Raw genomic sequence first — 17,227 nt, forward strand, 5'->3', positions numbered from 1 at the left:
AATATCTCTCTGTATGTCAACCAATCAATCAATGAATCAAATCACAGCATGTTAGGCCATCAATATATGTCTTTAGTCGATACGGAGCCGTTGGAGGTTAAAAAAAAAGAAAATAGCTTGAATGACGGTGGCGCAGGACAACATGATTAAAACCTATATCTCAAATCACTTACTTCTCCATTAGTATGATTAATGGGACTGGCTAGGGCCTCAGACAGAGGCAGGGCTTGAAAAATGATGCAATTACCTGCTTTTGAATAGGGAAGGGGAAACCCTACTCTACTCAGTATGGTATGGACAGAGATTCTCTCGGGGTATGGAGACTAGTGGGGACGGAGAATGGCCTCTATTTCTATGGTCATTCACCTGAGCTGGTAGAATAGTAGTAGATATATTAGTAGGGTTGCAGTTAGAGTCACGGTCCCACTGCTGCTCCACAACAACCCCAGCCGAAGTATCTAAACATCTGAAGAATACAACCAGACAATCCAGTCGCCTACTTGGTAACAGGGCAGTGGTTGATGTCCACTCCAGGGTTGGGATCAATTCCATTTCAATTCCAGTCAATTTAGAAAGGAAACCAAAAATTCTAATTTACCCCATTGAAAAACATTGGAGAGAATTGGAATTTCAGTCTACTTCCTGAATTGGCTGTAATTGAATGGGATTGACCCCAACCCTGTTCTACTCTATGCTGACCAACACCAAGATCAATAAAAACAACATGATTGTTTGTGTGAATGAGACTAGTATTAAATTCCGCATTTGGTATTTTTGGTATTTTATTATAGGATCCCCATTAGCTGTTGCAAAAGCAGCAACTACTCTTCCTGGGGTCCACACAAAACATAAAGCTTAGTACAGAATGGCATAATACAGAACATAAATAGACAAGAACAGCTCAAGGACAGAACTACATACATTTTTTTAAATGGCACACGTAGCCTACATATCAATGCATACACACAAACTATCTAGGTCAAATAGGGGAGAGGTGTTGTGCCGCGAGGTGTTGCTTTATCTGTTTTTTTTAAACCAGGTTTGCTGTTTATTTGAGTAATATGAGATGGAAGGAAGTTCCATGCAATAAGGGCTCTGAATAATACTGTACACTTTCTTGAATTTGTTCTGGATTTGGGGACTGTGAAAAGACCCCTGGTGGCATGTCTGGTGGGGTAAGTGTGTGTGTCAGAGCTGTGTATAAGTTGCCTATGCAAACAATTTGGGATTTTCAACACATTAATGTTTCTTATAAAAAGAAGTGATGCAGTCAGTCTCTTATATCAGCCCTCTGATTACAATGAAGAGCAAAACATGCCGCTCTGTTCTGGGCCAGCTGCAGCTTAACTAGGTCTTTCCTTGCAGCCCTGGACCACACGACTGGACAATAATCAAGATTAGACTAAACTAGAGCCTGCAGAACTTTTTGGAGTGTGGTATCAAAAAAGCAGAGCATCTCTTTATTACGGCTAGACCTCTCCCCATCTTTACAACCACTGAATCTAAATGTTTTTAGTAATTTAGTCTCCTCAACTTGTTCAACAGCCAAACCATTCATTACCAGATTTAGATGAGGTCTAGTACATAAGGAATGATTTGTACCAAATATACTGCTCAAAAAAATAAAGGGAACACTTAAACAACACAATGTAACTCCAAGTCAATCACACTTCTGTGAAATCAAACTGTCCACTTAGGAAGCAACACTGATTGACAATACATTTCACATGCTGTTGTGCAAATGGAATAGACAACAGATGGAAATTATAGGCAATAAGCAAGACACCCCCAATAAAGGAGTGGTTCAGCAGGTGGGGACCACAGACCACTTCTCAGTTCCTATGCTTCCTGGCTGATGTTTTGGTCACTTTTGAATGCTGGCGGTGCTTTCACTCTAGTGGTAGCATGAGACAGACTCTACAACCCACACAGTGGCTCAGGTAGTGCAGCTCATCCAGGATGGCACATCAATGCGAGCTGTGGCAAGAAGGTTTGCTGTGTCTGTCAGCGTAGTGTCCAGAGCATGGAGGCGCTACCAGGAGACAGGCCAGTACATCAGGAGACGTGGAGGAGGCCGTAGGAGGGCAACAACCCAGCAGCAGGACCGCTACCTCCGCCTTTGTGCAAGGAGGAGCAGGAGGGTGGTATGAGGGCCCGACGTCCACAGGTGGGGGTTGTGCTTACAGCCCAACACCGTGCAGGACGTTTGGCATTTGCCAGAGAACACCAAGATTGGCAAATTCGTCACTGGCGCCCTGTGCTCTTCACAGATGAAAGCAGGTTCACACTGAGCACATGTGACAGACGTGACAGAGTCTGGAGACGCCGTGGAGAACGTTCTGCTGCCTGCAACATCCTCCAGCATGACCGGTTTGGCGGTGGGTCAGTCATGGTGTGGGGTGGCATTTCTTTGGGGGGCCGCACAGCCCTCCATGTGCTCGCCAGAGGTAGCCTGACTGCCATTAGGTACCGAGATGAGATCCTCAGACCCCTTGTGAGATCATATGCTGGTGCGGTTGGCCCTGGGTTCCTCCTAATGCAAGACAATGCTAGACCTCTTGTGGCTGGAGTGTGTCAGCAGTTCCTGCAAGAGGAAGGCATTGATGCTATGGACTGGCCCGCCCATTCCCCAGACCTGAATCCAATTGAGCACATCTGGGACATCATGTCTCGCTCCATCCACCACCGCCACGTTGCACCACAGACTGTCCAGGAGTTGGCGGATGCTTTAGTCCAGGTCTGGGAGGAGATCTCTCAGGAGACCATCCGCCACCTCATCAGGAGCATGCCCAGGCGTTGTAGGGAGGTCATACAGGCACGTGGAGGCCACACACACTACTGAGCCTCATTTTGACTTGTTTTAAGGACATTACATCAAAGTTGGATCAGCCTGTAGTGTGGTTTTCCACTTAAATTTTGAGTGTGACTCCAAATCCAGACCTCCATGGGTTGATAAATTGGATTTCCATTGATTATTTTTGTGTGAATTTGTTGTCAGCACATTCAACTATGTAAAGAAAAAAGTGTTTAATAAGATTATTTATTTCATTCAGATCTAGGATGTGTTGTTTAAGTGTTCCCTTGATTTTTTTGAGCAGTGTACAATGCTCTTAGTTTTAGAAATGTTTAGGATCAGTTCATTGCTGGCCACCCATTCCATAACAGACTGCATCTCTTTGTGAAGGGTTTCAGTGACTTCATTAGCTGTGGTTGCTGATGCGTAAATGGTTGAATCATCAGCATACATGGACACACATGTATTCATACAGTTGAAGTCGGAAGTTTACATATACCTTAGCCAAATACATTTAAACTCAGTTTTTCACAATTCCTGACATTTAATCATAGCAAAAATTCCCTGTCTTCGGTCAGTTAGGTTCACCAATTTATTTTAAGAATGTGAAATGTCAGAATAATAGTAGAGAGAATTTTCAAACGTTTCGGGTAGCCTTCCACAAGCTTCCCACAATAAGTTGGGTGAATTTTGGCCCATTCCTCCTGACAGAGCTGGTGTAACTGCATCAGGTTTGTATGCCTCCTTGCTCGCACACGCTTTTTCAGTTCTGCCCACACATTTTCATTAGGATTGAGGTCAGGGCTTTGTGCTGGACACTCCAAAACCTTGACTTTGTTCTCCTTAAGCCATTTTGCCAGAACTTTGTAAGTATGCTTGGGGTCATTGTCCAATTGGAAGACACACTTGCAACCAAGCTTTAACTTCCCGACTGATGTCTTGAGATGTTGCTTCAATATATCCACATAATTTTCCCGCCTCATGATGCCATCTATTTGTGAAGTGCACCAGTCCCTCCTGCAGCAAAGCACCCCCACAACATGATGCTGCCACCCCCGTGCTTCAAGGTTGGGATGGTGTTCTTGGGCTTGCAAGCCTCCCCCTTTTTCCTCCAAACATAACAATGGTCATTATGACCAAACAGTTCTATTTTTGTTTCACCAGACCAGAGGACATTTCTCCAAAAAGTATGATCTTTGTCCCCATGTGCAGTTGCAAACTGTAGTGTCTTTTTTATGGCGGTTTTGGAGCAGTGGTTTCTTCCTTGCTGAGCCGCCCTTCAGGTTATGGTTATCGGTGATGTCATTTACAAAATAGCCTCCAATACCCTACTCAATAAACTGGATGCAGTCTATCACAGTGCCATCCATTTTGTCACCAAAGCCCCATATACTACCCACCACTGCGACCTGTACGCTCTTGTTGGCTGGCCCTCGCTTCATACTCGTCGCCAAACCCACTGGCTCCACGTCATCTACACGACCCTGGTAGGTAAAGTCCCCCCTTATCTCCGCTCACTGGTCACTATAGCAGCACCCACCTGTAGCACGCGCTCCAGCAGTTATATCTCTCTGGTCACCCCCAAAGCCAATTCCTCCTTTGGCCGTCTCTCCTTCCAATTCTCTGCTGCCAATGACTGGAACGAACTACAAAAATCTCTGAAACTGGAAACACTTATCTCCCTCACTAGCTTTAAGAACCAGCTGTCAGAGCAGCTCATAGATCACTGCACCTGTACATAGCCCATCTATAATTTAGCATAAACAACTACCTCTTCCCCTACTGTATTTATTTATTTATTTAACTCCTTTGCACCCCATTATTCATATTTCTACTTTGCACTTTCTTCCACTACAAATCTACCATTACAGTGTTTTACTTGCTATATTGTATTTACTCTGCCACCATGGCCTGTTTTACCTTTACCTCCCTTATCTCACCTCATTTGCTCACATTGTATGTAGACTTATTTTTCTACTGTATTATTGACTGTATGTTTGTTTTACTCCATGTGTAACTCTGTGTTGTTGTATGTGTCGAACTGCTTTGCTTTATCTTGGCCAGGTCGCAATTGTAATTGAGAACTTGTTCTCAACTTGCCTACCTGGTTAAATAAATGTGAAATAAAAATAAATAAAATATGTCGATATAGGACTTGTTTTACTGTGGAAATAGATACTTTTGTACCGGTTTCCTCCAGCATCTTCACAAGGTCCTTTTCTGTTGTTCTGGGATTGATTTGCACTTTTCGCACCAAAGTACGTTCATCTCTAGGAGACAGAACACGTCTCCTTCCTGAGCGGTATTACGGCTGAGTGGTCCCATGGTGTTTATACTTGCGTACTATTGTTTGTACAGATGAACGTGGTACCTTCAGGCGTTTGGAAATTGCTCCCAAGGATGAACCAGACTTGTGGAGGTCTACAATTTGTTTTCTGAGGTCTTGGCTGATTTCTTTTGATTTTCCCATGATGTCAAACAAAGAGGCACTGAGTTTGAAGGTAGGCCTTGAAATACATCCACAGGTACACCTCCAATTGACTCAAATGATGTCAATTAGCCTATCAGAAGCTTCTAAAGCCATGACATCATTTTCTGGAATTTTCCAAGCTGTTTAAAGGCACAGTCAAGTTAGTGTATGTAAACTTCTGACCCACTGGAATTGTGATACAGTGAATTAAAAGTGAAATAATCTGTCTGTTAACAATTGTTGGAAAAGTTATTTGTGTCATGCACAAAGTAGATGTCCTAACCGACTTGCCAAAACTATAGTTTGTTAATAAAAAATGTGTACCTAAGTGTATGTATACTTCCGACTTCAACTGTATTTAGAGTTTCATTCAATTTTATTTGTAAAGCTCGCCGCCATTGGACTCTGGAGCAGTGGAAACGCGTTCGCTGGAGTGATGAATCACACTTCACCATCTGGCAATCTGATGGCAGTATTTGGGTTTGGCGGATGCCAGGAGAACTCTACCTGCCCCAATGCATAATGCCAACTGTAAAGTTTGGTGGAGGAGTAATAATGGTCTGGGGCTGTTTTTCATGTTTCGGGCTAAGCCCCTTAGTTCCAATGAAGGGAAATCTTAATGATACAGCATACAATGACATTCTAGACGATTCTGTGCTTCCAACTTTGAGGCAACAGTTTGGGGAAGGCCTTTTCCTGTTTCAGCATGACAGTGCCCCAGTGCACAAAGCTAGGTCCAATGGTTTGTCCAATGGTTTGTTGAACGCCTGTGGAATGAACTGGAACGCCGACTGTGAGCCAGATCTAATCGTCCAACATTAGTGCCCGACTTCACTAATGCTCATGTGGCTGAGTGGAAGCAAGTCCCCGCAGCAATGTTCCAACATATAGTGGAAAGCCTTCCCAGAAGACTGGAGGCTGTTGTAGCAGCAAAGGTGGGACCAACTCCATATTAATGCCCATTATTTTGGAATGAGATCTTCGACGAGCAGGTGTCCACATACTTTTGATTGTGTAGTATATATAAGAAACCACAGGAAAACATCAGGAACCATAACAATATGTCTGCATGGTGTCCATCATAGAAGAACTAACATTGTAACGAGTCCTGTGGACTCAACAGACAGACAACACGTGTGTTTGTGAGAGTCTCAGCTTTCCATGCTGGGGTCATAATTGTAACTCAAACAGTTATGACTTTAGAGATGTTTTTGGGAAGTCTCCTGGTCTCAGAACCAATTCAAATCACGGACCCATGATGGAGAATAGAACTTAGAACTGATGTAGTTCATCTGTGTTTTTTTCAGCACCTAATCATGGCATTGGGTTGATCAATAACGGACATGTATTTATTTTATTTTTATGAATCACTACAATAATATGAGGTCTGTATGTAAAATATTTACATTTGACATTTGAGTCATTTAGCAGATGCTCTTATCCAAAGTAACTTACAGTTAGTCCATTTATGTTAAGCTCGATAGGTGAGACCACTACATTCCACAGTCAAATATAAACAAACAAACAAAGAATAAATATAGCGTTTTGCAACAACATTTATTTTAACACACATCTAAATTCAATGAATAAAAAAATCTGAGAACAGTAATATTTTACACTTACAACAAAGACGGTATTGAGCGATATTTTTTTTGATGAAAAAACAAATATGTGGATATAACGTTTTGGAACGAAACTAAGAGTAACTGTACCCCTTTATTTTGATAGGCCATATGTACAGGCTCAGCAAAATAGAAATAAAGACAAACACAGTAGCACATTACCTGCATCTGTTGACTTGCAACGCACATGTACTTTACATTGGGGATTTACATTGGCTACGCAATGTGATGTACTACTGCAGATTAAATGCAGTCAATTGAAAGCGGAGCAAATTGAAAACAGAGATGGGGAAACATCTGAACATCATGCAGCCAGTCAAGTCTCTCTCTGCACAACCACTTTTCATCCTCTGAATATTTCTGTGATCGCATCAGAGATAAGGGAGAGGAACAGATAGAGAGGAGAGGAGAGAGAGAGAGGGAGAGAGAGGAGGAGAAGGAACAGAGAGAGAGGAGAAAGGAGAGAGAGAGAGAAAGAGAGCGATAGGAGAAGGAACAGAGAGAGACAGATAGGATGAGGGAAGAGACAGAGATAGGAGGAGAAGGAACAGAGAGAGTCAGAGAGGATGAGGGAAGAGAGAGAGAGAGCGAGAGAGAGGGAGGAGGAGAAGGAACAGAGAGAGAGAGAGGATGAAGGAAGATAGAGAGCGAGAGAGAGAGAGGAACAGAAAGAGACAGAGAGGATGAGGGGAGAGAGAGAGAGAGAGAGAGAGAGAGAGAGCGAGCAGTGCTTTGCCCAGTGGAGCATGCAGCAAGGCAGGGTTGGCCAGGAAATAGGGTCCTCGCTGAATTAATTGTGTGAGACACTGCAGGGGCGTTGGAGTGTGACGAGTGTTGAGGGAGTGGGGGGGCTGGGAGGGATGTGTGTAGGGAGGGGGTTGAGAGTGGGAGAAGAAGAGGAGGCGTGCATTAATTGTTAGTGGGTGGGTTGGTCCTGCTGGAGTGAAATAACGCTACTTCAGTACAATGACGGTTCGTTCAGTCTCACAGTCCCCCCTGTTCTCCTCCTCTTCCCCAGACTGCCCCAGGGCAGGGGGTTGATCAGGGCGCTGTGGTGAATGCCGGACCCCCCTATCTGTCCTTGTCGCATTTCTGCCCACGTGTTTCCACTTCCCATTCTCCCCTGCCAAGCAGGTTGACCATCTTTGTGAGCCTCTGTGTGAAAGTGATTACATTCCAGTGGCTCTACCACCCTGTTATCCTTGGTATGCACGGCTCATGCTGTTCACTGCTTGGTGCTGGGTGGTAGTTGTGTTTCCACTGAATGTGCAAGTCAGCAATATGCTCCCATCTGTCAGATGGGTCGACAAATCTAATGATTGGAGTACTGGTAATATCAGTAAATGAATTGACTCGGTTTTTGGGAGAGCTTTTTCGGGAGTGCTTTGGCCAAGTCATTGGCTCACGGTAAAGCTTCTTAGAAGGCACGATTCCTCAAATCCTAAACAGGACGGTAAACCTCGACAGGAGATTGGGAATATTAATGGTTGCCAGCCTATTTAATGAATCCTTTGGCGTCTTTATCAATGAAGATGCTATTGAGTGATATTTTTTTCCTCTGGGTAGACTACCTTACTTCCTGAAATGATTTAATGGAGCTGGAGCCCGGAGGGTGGAATATGATGGGATGAGAAGTCTGGAGCTACAGATATCACAACACTTCATATCTTCTTCCTCGGAGATTGAGATCAAATCTATGGAATGGGCCAGTATATAAAAGTAAAGCTGCTCAACTTAACTCCATTCCAAAACCCCACTGCAAAACTGATTACCTCCACCTGATGAAATGATAGAGATGCTACCAGGCCACAATGAAAATGACCACAGACATCCTGCAGGGTCGACCAGAAAATGTGATTGCATCCTCCTACTAAACCGTTCTCCCAAACACATGATCGAGTTCATTACAAAAAGCCCCCATCCAAAAGCCCATCTGGATAGAGGAACTGAGGGTAGTGCCTGTTAAAAGGCAAGGTACATTATGAATAAACATGACTGAGGATTGACAGCTGAGGGTGGCGGAGCCCCCTCAACCTCTCCGTGCCATGCAGGCCAAAAGCCTCCAGATAATCCCAGATGATCCCCAGAAAGCTGTAAACACAGGGTTTAACTGACGATGCCATTCAGAGGGGAGGTGTGTGTGTACGCGCGCGACTGTGTATATGTGTACGTGGGTGTCTGTGTGGGTGGGTGGGTGGTATGGGAGGGAGTGGGTGTCATTTCCCCCATGATAGTGTGTAGTGTAAGGGCATTGGTATAATGGAGTTGCATGGGTGATACACCACTACTGTGATTCAAAGGGGGGGTAGCGTTTGGGGTTGAAATGTGTGGAGATTGCTATACAGTATTTACAACCCCCTGTGTGTCTGGCGCTGCATACTGAACAATTTGATAGAGTTGTCGGAACATCCTGATTGTCAAATCAAATCAAATCAAATCTGCTTGCTGTGTAGCCAATGCCAAACTGTAATTTGTATTTGTATTTATTATGGATCCCCATTAGCTGCTGCCAAAGCAGCAGCTACTCTTCCTGGGGTCCAGCAAAATTAAGGCAGTTTATGCAATTTTAAAACATTACAATACATTCACAGATTTCACAACACACTGTGTGTCCTCAGACCCCTACACCACTACTACCACATATCTACATTACTAAATCCATGTGTGTCCTCAGGCCCCTACTCCACTACTACCACATATCTACATTACTAAATCTATGTGTCCTCAGACCCCTACTCCACCACTACCACATATCTACATTACTAAATCTATGTGTGTCCTCAGGCCCCTACTCCACCACTACCACACCACATATCTACATTACTAAATCTATGTGTCCTCAGGCCCCTACTCCACCACTACCACATATTTACAGTACTAAATCTATGTGTGTCCTCAGACCCCTACTCCACTACTACCACATATCTACATTACTAAATCTATGTGTCCTCAGACCCCTACTCCACTACTACCACATATCTACATTACTAAATCTATGTGTGTCCTCAGACCCCTACTCCACTACTACCACATATCTACATTACTAAATCTATGTGTGTCCTCAGACCCCTACTCCACCACTACCACATATCTACATTACTAAATCTATGTGTGTCCTCAGGCCCCTACTCCACCACTACCACACCACATATCTACATTACTAAATCTATGTGTGTCCTCAGACCCCTACTCCACCACTACCACATATCTACATTACTAAATCTATGTGTGCCCTCAGGCCCCTACTCCACTACTACCACATATCTACATTACTAAATCTATGTGTCCTCAGGCCCCTACTCCACCACTACCACACCACATATCTACATTACTAAATCTATGTGTGTCCTCAGACCCCTACTCCACCACTACCACATATCTACATTACTAAATCTATGTGTGCCCTCAGGCCCCTACTCCACCACTACCACATATCTACATTACTAAATCTATGTGTATGTACAGTGCGTATGTTATCGTGTGTGTGTGTGTGTGTGTGTGTGTGTGTGTGTGTGTGTGTGTGTGTGTGTGTGTGTGTGTGTGTGTGTGTGTGTGTGTGTGTGTGTGTGTGTGTGTGTATGCATGTGTCTGTGCCAATGTTTGTGTTGCTTCACAGTCCCCGCTGTTCCATAAGGTGTTTTTTTAATGTTTTTTTTAATCTAATTTCACTGCTTGCGTCAGTAGTGAGCAATGGAACAGTTTCCCTCTTGAAGGACAATACATGTTCTAATCACACTCTATAAGCCCTACCCGCATCATTCTGACAGATCAAAATGACAAATGAAAAGGGCAACGTTTCCAAATGATTAGTCCTGATAAATATACAGGGAGAAACAAAAGTACTTTGATAATAACTGTTGGCTTTTAGTGCCGTGTGTCCACTGATTCCTGTACCAATGCCAAGTCTGCCATGCCAGCCAGTACAGGGCTGTACAGGGTGATGAGTTCATTGTTTAGTTTCCTTTCTTTATCCACTCTCTCCCTCTCCCTTTCCATCCCCCCTTTCTCTTTCCCTTCCCCCTCTCTCTCTATCGCCCCTCTCCCTCACTTCTCCCTCTTTTCCCTTCCCACTCTCCCTCTGTCTCTCCCTCCCTCTCTCGGCTGTGGGCTAATTGAAAGTGAAAGCGACTGATTTCACAGATTCCCCTGGTGTCACCTTGTCTGTGCATGTTGTGGCATCAGCGAGTGCCACGGGGTCTGTACCTCCAATGGGAAGAGCCAGTACAGTAGGTGCATGATTGGTTGATTGATTAGTTGACTCCTCACACCTAAAGTACCTAACACAATTGTATAGCTAATGAACACAACAGGTAGCTAAAAGAAAGAAAAAAACTCCCCAAACCCCAATGAGACAGTACAGAGGTCACAATATGCAGATCAAGGATGAGTTCATCCGAGAAATCACATTTCTGAGGTCAGAAGAGGAAAAATCCAACAGGACAGCAACAATAAGAGTTTCGCTTAGACAATCACCAGGTCCTGATACGTTTGGGTTTCTTCTCAGGGCCAGAGGCTATTCAGGCTGCAGCAGGCTACCTCATCTAAAACCTCAGACAATCTTCTCAGAACAATGCCAGACATGGCTCGCTCTTTCTCGAACATCTCTCGCTCTCTGCCTCTCTCCCTCTCTCCCTCTCATTCTCTCTCGCTCTTTCTCCTTCTCTCTCTCCCCCACTCTACTGTATCTCTCTCTCCCTCTCTCTCTTCCTCTGCCCTCTCTCTCCCTCTCTGCTTTCTCTCCCCTTAACCAACAACACGAGAGGGTTACAGAGAGGCAGAGTGAGAGAAGGAACTTTCTTTGTGACAAGGACAAGTGGTAAATCGGTACTAGACACCAAGAGTCCCAGAGAGTCCCCTCCATCCAAAGAGGTTAAGGTCTGTCCAATCCAACTTTCACTTTCAAACAGACTGTGTCTGAGGGGCAAAGAGCACCATTTCTAAGGGCTTCAGAGAACTCAGAAAGACTGAGTGCATTTACATGTGAGCCTATTTAAGGTTGTTTGTGTCCTGGGTACTGTCTAAGTAGTAACCTCACATCACTGATGCACAAATTAGTCTGGTCAGAGTCTGACAATTGCTGACAGACATCTTAATGGGGGTTCTGGAGAATCCTATTCAACCATGGATTTAAATCAATTTAGCATTTAATCAAGTATTACATGAATGGCCCTAATCAATATTTTCCTTTAAACAGTATGACACAGAATACCTCATATAACCACAAGCCTGCGTTATCTGGACAGATTACTGCACATTATAAACTGTCTGGTTCGAGCCATGAATGCGGATTGACTGAAACACATGTAATATCAGACAGTATACCATGGGTATTATTTGTACTCTTCTAATTACATTGGTAATACGTTTATAATAGCAATAAGGCACCTCGGGGGTTTGTGGTATAGGCTGTATCCAGGCACTCCGCGTTGCGTCGTGCTAAAGAACAGCCCCTAGCTGTGGTATATTGTCCATATAACACACCCCTCGGGCCTTATTTCTTAATTTAACCATTCAATAGAGCAATATCTTTACTGAATGTTTTTTTTTAGAAGTCACAGCTTTGAAGGCTATAAATATGTAAAAAGGTTTGATTTCCACTTGATGTAAAATTAAGTGGTTGTGTGTGAACGTGTGTGTGTGTGTGAGTGTATGAGTGTGTGTGTGTGTGTGTGTGTGTGTGTGTGTGTGTGTGTGTGTGTGTGTGTGTGTGTGTGTGTGTGTGTGTGTGTGTGTGTGTGTGTGTGTGTGTGTGTGTGTGCGCATGCGTGTGCATGTGTGTCATTCTACTCCAATCAGAGCCCCCAGGGGACGACTTCCTGATTGGTGTAAATATCCCCAAAACATGAACACGGGCATGAAATTGAGACACACGTCCGGCACCATTCAGTGAACAAAGGTTGACTGTGTGTAAAGACAATCTCCCACTACAATCCTATTCCATTACTTTGTGTTGCATGTCCTAGGGGCTAGGGAAATTCAATAGGGTGCATTTACACCATAGTAATACGTTATTGCTACTACAGCTGACACAGTAGCTATACGATACAGTGGTCTTCTCTCTCACTCTCTCTGTCTATCGTTCTCTCCCTCTCTCCCTGTCTCTCTCTTTCTCTCTCTCCCTCTCTCTCGCTCTCTCTTTCTCTCCAGGCACTACAGCCTTCTACATTCTCTTTTACAGTCAAACCTATTCCACACACTGTCATGAGGTGTTTATGCACTGTATGTCCTGTAATATCCACTATAAATCTCTATAATAACCCAACAAATCATATTTTAGATGTGTGTATGCGTGTTCCATTTGATTGAAGAGTAGGCAGGATGAATACTAGGGTGAGAGAGGTAATGTGTTTGTCCTGGTTTGTATGGCAAGCAGCCGGGGCAATGCACACTGCCTGCATCCAAGTAAGCACAGATACAGATGTATGATCTTAATTTGAGACAGTTTGCTGCAGCAGGGAAATAAACCTGCAGACAATAGGACATGTGAATTATTATGCGGGTAATTATAATTAATGGACCTTTTTGTAGGGTTTGATACATTTTTGTTAAGGGAAAGTCAAGTCTGACACTTCTAAGTGGAAATTACAAACTTTAGAAGATTTTTTTAAACCTCAAATACACTACAAGTTTTACTTCTCCTGCAACTAGGTGATAAAATGAAGATCCTACATCTGTAGATAGTCTCAGTATCTACAGACTGAGCTCCACATATTTCCACGTTCCTATTGACTAGAGAATACTACAATACCACTGAGATGTAACTGCTAGCTAATGCACCAGCATAGTTCCTAGCATTTAATATACAGCTTTATTATACTTTTTTATTAAGTGTGTGTGTTTGTGTGTGTGTGTGTTTGTGTGCACGTGCGTGCCTGCAGCGTAGCGTCCGAGCCCGGCTGCACAGCCAGGAGAAGGTATAGCCACAGTCCCAGAACTTGGCACGGAGAAGAGAGGAGAGGAGAGGAGAGGAGAGGAGAGGAGAGGAGAGGAGAGGAGAGGAGAGGCAGGTCAGAGCAGCAGGATAAATGGTGATTTATCTGAGAGATGTTCTGTAAATGTCCTTGGTCCACAGAGGCCAGGCCAGCACAGGCTGGAGACAGGCTGGATGGCACAGCCCCCCCAGGGAGAGAGATAGATGGAGAGGAGGGAGGAAAGCTTTGGGGAAGAGGGAGGGAGAGGAGCGAGATGAGGGGGAGGAAGAAACGGGGGAGATGGAGGGAGAGGAGTCTGAGGAGAGATGAGATGGGGAGAGAAATGGAGAGGGAGAGAGATGAGAGGGAGAGAGATGGAGAGGAGGAGAGAAAGGCCAGGGGCTGTGGCTGGTTTTGTAGACATACTGTAACAATACATGTTTTGCTTTGACATCCAACATCCTTCTCTGCTCTGTGTAAGGCCGAATTTAGCCTTGTAGTGCAATGGACAACACACTATTTTGAGTAGCTATATGCTAAGAATAAACAGGGAGCTACAAGCGTTGGGTTATCTCACTTTACTCATTACAAATCTGAAATCCTAATAATAGTAAGTCAGCACATTAGACAATTAACATAATAAACAACACATTAGATAATGTGTTGCTTTAGGCTTCTATAACCCCTTGGTGAATTTGCTTGACCACATCATCCTCAGTCTAGCACATAGTTCTACTACCTGGTGCCTGAATAACACTGTCTCTGCTGGCTTCAGCCCTGAATCTGCAGAGTGAGAAAAAGAAACAGGTCACTTTCAAGGTTGTCCTCAACAAACCTTTCTCCCACCTCACTCTCTGTCTCTCTCTGTGTCTCTCTCTGTGTCTTTCTCTGTGTCTCTCTCTGTGTTTCTCTCTGTGTCTCTCTCAGTCTCCCTGTGTGTCTGTATGTGAGTCTCTCTCTTTTTCTCTCTCTTCCCCTCTGTCTTTCTTCCTCTCCTCGCCTCTCATCATCTCTCCTCGTGCTCTCCTCTCCTCCTTCACTTCAGATCTACCAGAGTGGTCCCTGATGCTCACCAGATGCGATGGGGACACATTTTGAGGTCTCCTTCTGTATGCACAGGGGTCATTACAGTATGTATCTCTCATCTTTCCAACTCCGATCAGTGCTCCACCGAGCCTCTGTACCTGGCCCAGCATGCCCGTCGGCTGAAGCCAGGGGAAATGTGCTGAAGCGAGGCTCTCCTGCCCCAGAAATGCTGACGCCGTGGAGAGAGAACACTGATGTTTCACTGGGTGACGCAGATGAAGTGGATGTCAGAGACGTGGACCAGTGTGCCGTATCCCTACCCAGAATCACCACAGTAGCAGAGAACCCCAAACGACACCCTATTTCCTATTTAGTGCACTACTTTTGTGCAAAATATAGGGAATAGTAGTACAATATAAAGGGATAAGGGTGCCATTTGGGACAAATAACTCAATAAAGGAGCTTAGGGAAACAAGGTCTTCAAACTATACAGTTGAAGTCCGAAGTTCACAATACCTTAGCCAAATACATTTAAACTCAGTTTTTCACTATTCCTGACATTCCTGACATCCGAGTAACAATTCCCTGTCTTAGGTCAGGTAGGACCACCACTTTATTTTAAGAATGTGAAATGTCAGAATAATAGTAGAGGGAATGATTTCTTTCAGCTTTTATTTCTTTCATCACATTCCCAGTGGGTCAGAAGTTTACATACACTCAATTAGTATTTGGTAGCATTGCCTTTAAATTGTTTAACTTGGGTCAAATGTTTCTGGTAGCCTTCCACAAGCTTCCCACAATACGTTGGGTGAATTTTGGCCCATTTCTCCTGACAGAGCTGATGTAACTGAGTCAGGTTTGTTGGCCTCCTTGCTCGCACACGCTTTTTCAGTTCTGCCCACACATTTTCTATAGGATTGAGGTCAGGGCTTTGTGATGGCCACTCCAATAACTTGACTGTTGTCGTCCTTAAGCCATTTTGCCACAACTTTGTAAGTATGCTTGGGGTCATTGTCCATTTGGAACTTCCTGACTGATGTCTTGAGATGTTACTTCAATATATCCACATTTTGTTTCATCAGACCAGAGGACATTTCTCCAAAAAGTATGATCTTTGTCCCCATGTGCAGTTGCAAACCATAGTCTGTCTTTTTTATGGCGGTTTTGGAGCAGTGGCTTCTTCCTTGCTGAGCAGCCTTTCAGGTTATGTCAATATAGGACTCGTTTTTCTGTGGATGTAGATACTTTTGTACTGGTTTCCTCCAGCATCTTCACAAGGTCCTGTTGTTCTGGGATTGATTTGCACTTTTCGCACCAAAGTACGTTCATCTCTAGGAGACAGAACGTGTCTCCTTCCTGAGCGGTATGACGGCTGCGTGGTCCCATGGTGTTTATACGTGCGTACTATTGTTTGTACAGATGAACGTGGTACCTTCATGCATTTGGAAATTGCTCCCAAGGATGAACCAGACTTGTGGAGGTCTACAATTTGTTTTCTGAGGTCTTGGCTGATTTCTTTTGATTTTCCCATGATGTCAAGCAAAGCAGCACAGCATTTGAAGGTAGGCCCTTAAATACATCCACAGGTACACCTCCAATTGACTCAAATGTTGTCAATTAGCCTATCAGAAGCTTCTAAAGCCATGACATCCTTTTCTGGAATTTTCCAAGCTGTTTAAAGGCACAGTCAAGTTAGTGTATGTAAACTTCTGACCCACTGGAATTGTGATACAGTGAATTATAAGTGAAATAATCTGTCTGTAAACAATTGTTGGAAAAATTACTTGTGTCATGCATGAAGTAGATGTCCTAACTGACGTGTGAAGTGGTTGAAAAACTAGTTTTAATGACTCCAACCTAAGTGTATGTAAACTTCCGACTTCAACAGTACATCGAAAAACTATAAAACCATAATACCTACAGTACATTTGATGTAAACCATAGTATTTATGGTGTTAGAAGAAGTGGGAAGCATGTGCAGTATGGTCGAACATCTCCTAACAAAGTGATTGATTCCCAGAACTCATCCCTCACCTCTATCCCTCCATCTCTCCATTAATTTCCCATCTTGAGATGTTCAGAATGAGCTGAGGCCAGGACTCCCACTCAGCTCTACAGGGGACCAAGCAGGATGAGATTAGTGTGTGGAGAGGGGCCTTGCCTTGTGACTACAGAACCCTACAGTGATGCATCACTCCAACCCCCATAGCACCACACTGTGACGCCTCCCAACACCACCCACCTATGGCATCTGTTAACGACTGTAGCAGGAGCAATCACCTCTCCAGTAGAGGTATTCTCAACAACTCTTAAATGAAAAACACGTAAGTACAGAAAGTTGAGTCGTAAACTTTAAGTGTTGCTGGGAGAATTTTTTACTGTCAGGACCTCAGTTGCCAGTTCA

General features: G+C 44.0%; 1 protein-coding gene across 2 annotated transcripts in view; it reads right to left on the reverse strand.

Moving 5' to 3' along the window:
* The window catches only part of grid1b (glutamate receptor, ionotropic, delta 1b), a 433,677-nt gene that overhangs the window by 130,570 nt on the left and 285,880 nt on the right, over nt 1-17,227 (reverse strand). The gene's annotated exons all lie outside the window — the stretch shown is intronic.

The sequence above is a fragment of the Salmo salar genome, chromosome 19 (assembly GCF_965601325.2).
Source record: "Salmo salar chromosome 19, fSalSal1, whole genome shotgun sequence".
Taxonomy (NCBI): Eukaryota; Metazoa; Chordata; class Actinopteri; order Salmoniformes; family Salmonidae; genus Salmo; species Salmo salar.